Below are 7,183 nucleotides of genomic sequence, written 5' to 3'. Positions count from 1 at the left end.
GCTCTCTCCTTGGGAGTAACACCTGTGCTCCTGTCCTGTGCTGCCTGCTGCCTTTGCACTGAAAAGAGTGAGACGCACTCGTGCATTACATAATGTTTTCCATTTGAGTGGCAGCAGAAGTGCCTCAGCACCGCGAAGCCCAAACTGTCAACACAAATCATATTTGATGATTCTGTGACTTTCTGCAGTTTTGTGTCTTTCCCTGGAGTTTTACCGGATTCTTTCTTACTTCAGTAATTAAACAGAGGTACTTGTTTGCAGAGGGGCCTCACAGGGCACTCATACAGCTTTTTTTCCCCAAATATATGAGCACCCTGTGTAAAAAGGTAGCACAATTACCAGCTGTAGGGTTTTTAAGTTCAGTCTTGTGATTTATGGGTCAAAGAGCACTCTGTGTACTGTGATCGTACTGTACCATGGGATTCGAGTAGTGATATGACCAAAATAACAGGCGTATGAGACTCATTAAGACAGTTACATAAGTCAGTGGTCTGAACATTAGCTCGCAGCGCTCTCATTCCTGATAATGGTTTGAGTGACCAGTGTGCCACACCCCTGTGTGGCACACTGCTGTTCTTACCGGCCTCGCAGCGCCGCCCTGTTGAGCCTTCCGCTCCACTCCTCCCCTGCAGCTGCGCCCGGGGCCACGCCTCCGCCACAGTAATCTATTTGTAAGTTGCATATTAAATATTTTTCAGACTTTGGTCTTTGTTCTTTTTCATTATGTAATTGAGCAGTTGTATCAATTGATAATTAAATCACTATAATGAAACAATCAGACAGTCATCTCGAATGAAATGTTTAAGTTACATTGTGAAATGCTAATATTTTGGTGTTGAGTTGTATCATTTGGAACATGAATAACACATTGTCAGCATTCATGCTTCCCAAAGTAAGGTGTGCTGCCAACATTTTTTGGCTTCAATTGCGCTTCCAGTTTGGTGCCAAAACTTCTTAGAAGACTATTTTCTGTGTATTATTCTTTCCTTTTTCTTTCCCAACCAGTTGTGCCGGATAACTGGTGTAACCGGTTTCTGCTTCATCCCGCTGCAACAGTTCGGCCCAAACAGACTCCTCGACTCTGCGTTGTGTTGTGTTTTTTAAAAAGACAAGGAGTCTCTTATCGATCTTTGCCACTTTATTGCCTGAATGGAAACAATGGTGTATTATCAGTGCACAGGCTCGCCACACACCACTCCGCACAGCACACTACGGCAGAACATCTCATTAGCATTCCGCTTTAGCATACAGTTTTACACAATAACAAACAAATGAAAAGTACATAAAACTGATGTTGGACATGTGTCCACTAAGCACTTATTAGACTCGGTGCTCGTCAGCTAATCAAACATGTTTTACGTGCCTGTACTACTTAGCTATATCGTGTGCGGAACAATACAACTCACCTCTCGTATGGCTACGGCAGACTGGCAGCGATTACTGCAGCCAGCCTCACCTAACCAGCCACACCGAGAGGCTTAGCTAGTTCCCTTAAAAAGCCCTCATCAGGGCCATCAGATAGTCTCTCACTACCTGTTCTGTCAGTCTACAGTCTTGCTTATACTGTTTGCTCGGTCTTGCCTTTGCAATACTTCACCTGTCCGGTGGAGGACCCGAACGCTGTGAGCTCGGTCTTGCCACTGCTGCCATGGTATATGGAGTGCACACCACATAAGTTATTTTTGATCTGTAGCTCTATTTCACTGCGTGTCAAAGTGCCAACATGACTTAAATAAATACATAATTTAAATAATGAATTAAATGTGTTGTTAATTAATTAAAATAGGTTTTGTAGCTCCCGCTAAGTTGAAAAACAAACACAATGTGTTTTTGATTTTTACTGGCATTTCTTGGACACAGGTGCTACCAACGATGCCGTGAGAACTGTATAAACAACATAAAATAATCAATTTTCACAGTAAGTTGTTCTTAATGAAAACACATCTTGCAGTGCACACTCTTTACCCACAGGTGGAAAACTTCGTTGTATGTGTCTCCAAATCTGTACCAGGCACCAACTGAGAAAGGAAAGCATGCTGCCCTCTACCGAGTGTGGCGTGTAACTGAAAATACTGTCAACCCAAACAACAGACTGAACATTGGTTCCACCCTGGAAACATTCTGTAAAACCTTTAAATGTGAGTTTTTAAAACCAACAATGTATACATTACAATCTGATTTATTAAAAATAAAGTATCTTAACTTATTTATTGCAACTTAAAACCATGAAATTATCTTAAACTGCATAACTGCTGGTGACAGCAGCCACAGGTATTAATAAATTAATTACATAAATAAATAATTAAATAACAATTAATTTCATTGAAAATCTTTTTAAAAAATTTATCATTTCAAATTTTCATTTATAATCACATTTAATGAATTCATTATCTGTTTCATTAAATAATTATTAATTTATTAATTCTTTAATGGTGTATTTCAGGGGTATTCAACTAAAATTTAAAGAGTTCCAGCTGGAGAAAATTTCTTGAAGCAAACATCACAATGTCTAATCACATAAACAGTGTGATAAATATATCAAAAACATTTTCATTATATGTAGTATATAAAAAAAATATTCTGTTCACGCAACATAGAACTAAACATATATGTTTGACTAGTGACATGTTAAATGCGCACACTAAAAATTTCAAAGTAGAGGTCCTTTTCAAAATAACAGAAAATAAGAAAATGATGCATGTTGAAATAAACTAAATACAGAAAAATTACATAAATGGAGAAAAAGCTTGTATTTCCCCTTTTGTGTTTTATTAGGCGATCAACCGACTGCATGGAGAAGTCCAGCATTTACTCATTAAATGCTCTATTTTCTCTTTCCATGTTTCTTTTTTTGCACAGCCATATTTTTTCCTGATTTTTCGCTCCCTTTCTTCAATTCACTGTTTTTCTATTTTCTTTTTCTCCACTTTCTCCAGTGCTATCGTCTGTATTTCTCCCTTTTTTTCTACATTGCCGTCTTTCTTCTTCTTTCTACTCTTTTCACATGTAACTCTACGCTGTCAGGGCTGCAGAGTCCAAGTGTTTAGCACCCGGAATGCACAAATTTAATTGACTGAGTGGCTGAACTTGCATCCAATTTGCCTGTGTTTCTTCAGCCACAGAGCCGCTACCGTAAAGAGCAGAAAAACTGCGCCAATTAAAATAGAAGCGCCCATCAGGTTTTAAATCTGTTTTGGTTGTGGGTCCGTGTCTGTATGGGACAGTTTGTGGGTCTGGACTCAGACTCACAGTGTTAGTGACCTCTGATGTATTCAATTAATTCTTTTAGCACTCTAAATCAATTAATTTTATTGGTCAACCTCAGTCATGAAACTCAGGGGGTTAATCGAGGTTCATGCTGATTAAGTCAAAACCATTGTTTTGCCCTGGTGGCCATTCTTCTAGTGGGCATTTCTCAGTACCAAGTAGGCCAAGTGGCCCACTATAAAACCATTCTATACACTTTTACCAGATGTGTTTTCTGCTGTATGCAACCTTTTATGATTTGTTATTGTGGACCTGAGAGACCTCTTGTGGACACTTTGGAGTACTGCTGATAACGCAATCCGAAAACACAAACAATATTCTTTTGTATCAATCTATAATACTTCAAATTTAAAAAGTTAAATTATGCTTTACAAAACACCCATACTCACCGGACACAGCACCGAAGTCAAGTTTCTCCAAATCTGACAGAAAAACAAATTCAGTCAGGGAAATAATTATTTGATCTCCTGCTGAATTTGTAAGTTTGTTCATATGCAAAGAAATGAACAGTCTCTAATATTTATAGCAGCATCATTTCAATGCTGAGAGACAGAATATCAACCAAAAAAAAGGGGGGGGGGGGGGGGACCCACATTATATAAAATTTATGGATTGATTGGGATTTCATTGAGTGAAGTAACTATTTGATCCCCTACAACCCAGCCAGAGCTCTAGAATCCTTCCAGCCTCACCACCATCAGAGCCAGAGACAAGAGTGTAGACCTGCACAAGGCGGGAAGCGGCTACAAGACCCTCAGCAAAAAGCTTGGTGAGAAGGAGACCGCTGTTGGTGCGATTATTCAGAAATGGAAGAAATATAAAATGACCATCAAACACCCTCAGTCTGGAGCACGATGCAAGATTTTACCTCATGATGTGAGGATGACTATGAGAAAGATGTGGTCAGCTGAGACTGGAGAAACACTTGGATGAGTGATGAAACATTTCTCTCACTGAAACATCCAGATGAACAGAATCAACCTTTTGGGCTCCATAAGGGTAAGAACTTGTGCTCTGGAAAAAGGATATTGGATGGATCATTAATAGTTTTATGAGCCTCATGAACAACTTTTTTTTTTTTTTTCAGTTTCATAGATAAATGAACTGACCCCTAGGGCCAGTCATTTGGATGTAATTTGCTTGTAAGGATTGTTCTTTCATAGTCTCTCTCCATTAAAATGAAAATACCATAAAAATGTCTGTTGTTTTTTCATTGTCCTTGCATAACCAAAGTGCATTTGAGCTTCAGGGCACAAACTGATGGCCGGACATTCTCCTTAAGGATTTTCTGAGAGCAGAATTCATCGACCCATCACTTAGAGCAAATCATCCTTGAGGATCATTCAGATGGGTTTTTTGTTTTTGTTTTTGTTTTGCAAATTTAAAATGAGCCTTCATCTTCTTTTTGGTCAGTAGTGGCTTTCTCCTTAAACTCTCCCATGGATGCCATTTTTGCCCAGTCTTTTTTTTTTATTGTTGAATCATAAACTCTGACTATAAATGAGACAAGTGAGGCCTGCACTTCTTTAGATTTTGCTCTGTGTTGTTTTTTTTAAGGGTTTTTTCTTCTTTTTTTTTGGTGACAACTTGGATGAGTTGTTGGAGTAATTTCAGTAGGCCAGCCATTCCTGGAATTGACTGTTCTTCCAGGAATAACTGGGTGACATGATGCTTTCTTCCAGAACCAATAAGAATAGAAAGATAGATTTACATCACACCTGACAGCATATTTAACATATTTTGACTATCAGCAAAACAAGAAGTGCTAGATTGAGCAGTTAAAGAGAAAGTGGGTTACCATCAGAAAGTGATATACTAAAAAATAAATTACTAACTAAACTTGTTGAAAGGAAAGTGTTCAAAGACATTCCAGACTTTTAACAATTTCCCGTATATAAATAGGGTAGTCAAGTATCATATATGTCAGTCAGTAATGACTCAAGAAAGTTACCTGAAAAAAGTTCAAACATTTGCTTTGAAGGGTTTGGTAAATCCTTTTCTGTCTATGTAGGATCTCTGAGCTCTGTGTGGTGTTCTTGGTTAGCTGATATCATAAATGAGCCATTTACTTGAATTAAACTGAGAAATTACATTGACAAAAATCCTCAGGTACCTTTTAAATGTACAGTAACTGATGCTGTTCTTTCTAAATGAAGTTTCTCCCTTTCCACCACACCCTTAGTCACCCTAAGCTGTGACATGTGTTGTTTGTAAGTGGTGGAGATTTTAGTTGCCATACTTTCTCATACATGTTTTCTTTTTAATAAAACAATCGCTTCTGCTACTAACACAGCATTTTTTTAAACTATGCCAATTTAATGCTTCTAACTTTGTTGATGGCCAGAATATTTGTAATATGATGATAGTCAGGTGAGATCTAAATTTTAACATATTTTATTTATTGTGTAATTAGAAGAACAAAGGTTACTAAAATAAAAAAAAAACAACTGTTAACATTTATTTGTTTTCTACTGTGATATCCTTCATATTAATATCACCATGTTTCAGTGAGCCTGCTGTGACTGTGCACCTAACACAAGTCCACAGCTCTGGAGACACCGCTGAGAGCTGAGTGAACATTAAATACATTCACACTCTGTATAGATGGAAGTATGCAAATTTTCAGACGATGTTTGCAGCACTGCATCCCAGCCTGACCGCAAAGATTTATCATGTGTTTCGATAAATAAATATTTGTTAACAGGAAGAGTTACCCTCCAGTGAATTTGAAGATAACTTTATATTAATGTCACTTCCATCCCTTTTTCCTAGGGCGAGAAGCAGGGTACACCCTGGACAGGTCGCCAGTCTGTTACAGGGCTAAAACACTCACATTAGAATCACTACCCTAACGTGCATGTTTCTGGATTTTGGGGAGGAACCTACGCAGACACGGGGAAAACACGCACAGCCGACACTGAAACTCTCCACCCTGGACCTTCTTGCTAGAAGGTGGATGGTGCCAGCACACAGCACCACCTGCTGCCCCTGCTGAACTTGGATCTAAATTGATGCTTAACGAAACTGTGAGATTTGCTGCTGCCAGCAGAGGGCGTGCTCGTGCCACTTTTCGTGCTCGCTTGAATCCAGTGGCGCACTGAATGGCACGGCTGTAAAGAGGCAGGGCTGGGAGGCAGAGACACACGACACAGGTCTGCTCGGCAGAGGAGGAGGACTCAGTTCATAGCCAGCCTGCGGTGGAAATAAACGCTGCGTGTCCTACTCTAAACCGCAGTTTTGTATCGGTGGCGAGTCGCGTTGAAGAAACAGAAAGGTAAAGACTGCAGCAGCCGCTCAGACGGGAATATTTCCACAAGACTGCGCAGAAGAAGAAGACGATTACTGTGAGTTTGATGCGTCACACCAAAGATTCGTACAGACGAAAACAAAATGACAGTAGCCACCGACACAGATGTTCACCCAACATCTTTTACAACCTTGTGGACATTGTGTCTCACAGCGTCAGTTCTCAGGTGTTGTCACGACAGGTGAACAACTGCAGGTGTGCGAGTCAGCCAGCTGCTCCGTTTGTAGTCTGATAAAGAGGTGGAGGTGTCATTTCTCTGAATAACTCAGTTTTAAAAAAAAGAAAAGATATGTTCTGCCGAAAGAGTCATAATTTTAGATCTTCTTAACATATTCATGCTAAGTTCACGTGTGACATCAGGTGAATTCCATCCTTCACTCTGAATGTAAATCTTGTTGATTTTATTTAGATGAGTGCTGCTCTACAGTTCTGTCTTCCTTTATATATATTTTATAGCCGTTTTCTATTAAATGAAGTCCTCCTCCCCTCATGTATCTGCACATGTGAGCCTGGGCTTGCACATTTACAGAGAAACAGACAGTTTGATGGGAAATGAGGCAAGCATAGTTGGAAGTTGTGCAACTGAGGATGGAGCAAGGAAAGTGTGGT

General features: G+C 39.4%; 1 protein-coding gene across 1 annotated transcript in view; it reads left to right on the top strand.

The window, feature by feature from the left end:
* Window positions 1–6,360: 6,360 nt before the first annotated feature.
* pip5k1bb (phosphatidylinositol-4-phosphate 5-kinase, type I, beta b) overlaps window positions 6,361–7,183 on the top strand; it is a 31,870-nt gene continuing 31,047 nt past the window's right edge. Inside the window, exon 1 of the mRNA XM_005922911.3 lies at window positions 6,361–6,611. The gene's annotated coding sequence lies outside the window, so the exon portion shown is untranslated. The remainder of the gene's footprint in view (window positions 6,612–7,183) is intronic.

The sequence above is a fragment of the Haplochromis burtoni genome, unplaced genomic scaffold (assembly GCF_018398535.1).
Source record: "Haplochromis burtoni strain Fernald_Lab_line unplaced genomic scaffold, NCSU_Asbu1 Contig_63, whole genome shotgun sequence".
Classification (NCBI taxonomy): domain Eukaryota; kingdom Metazoa; phylum Chordata; class Actinopteri; order Cichliformes; family Cichlidae; genus Haplochromis; species Haplochromis burtoni.
This window is presented reverse-complemented; position numbering and strand designations above follow the sequence as displayed.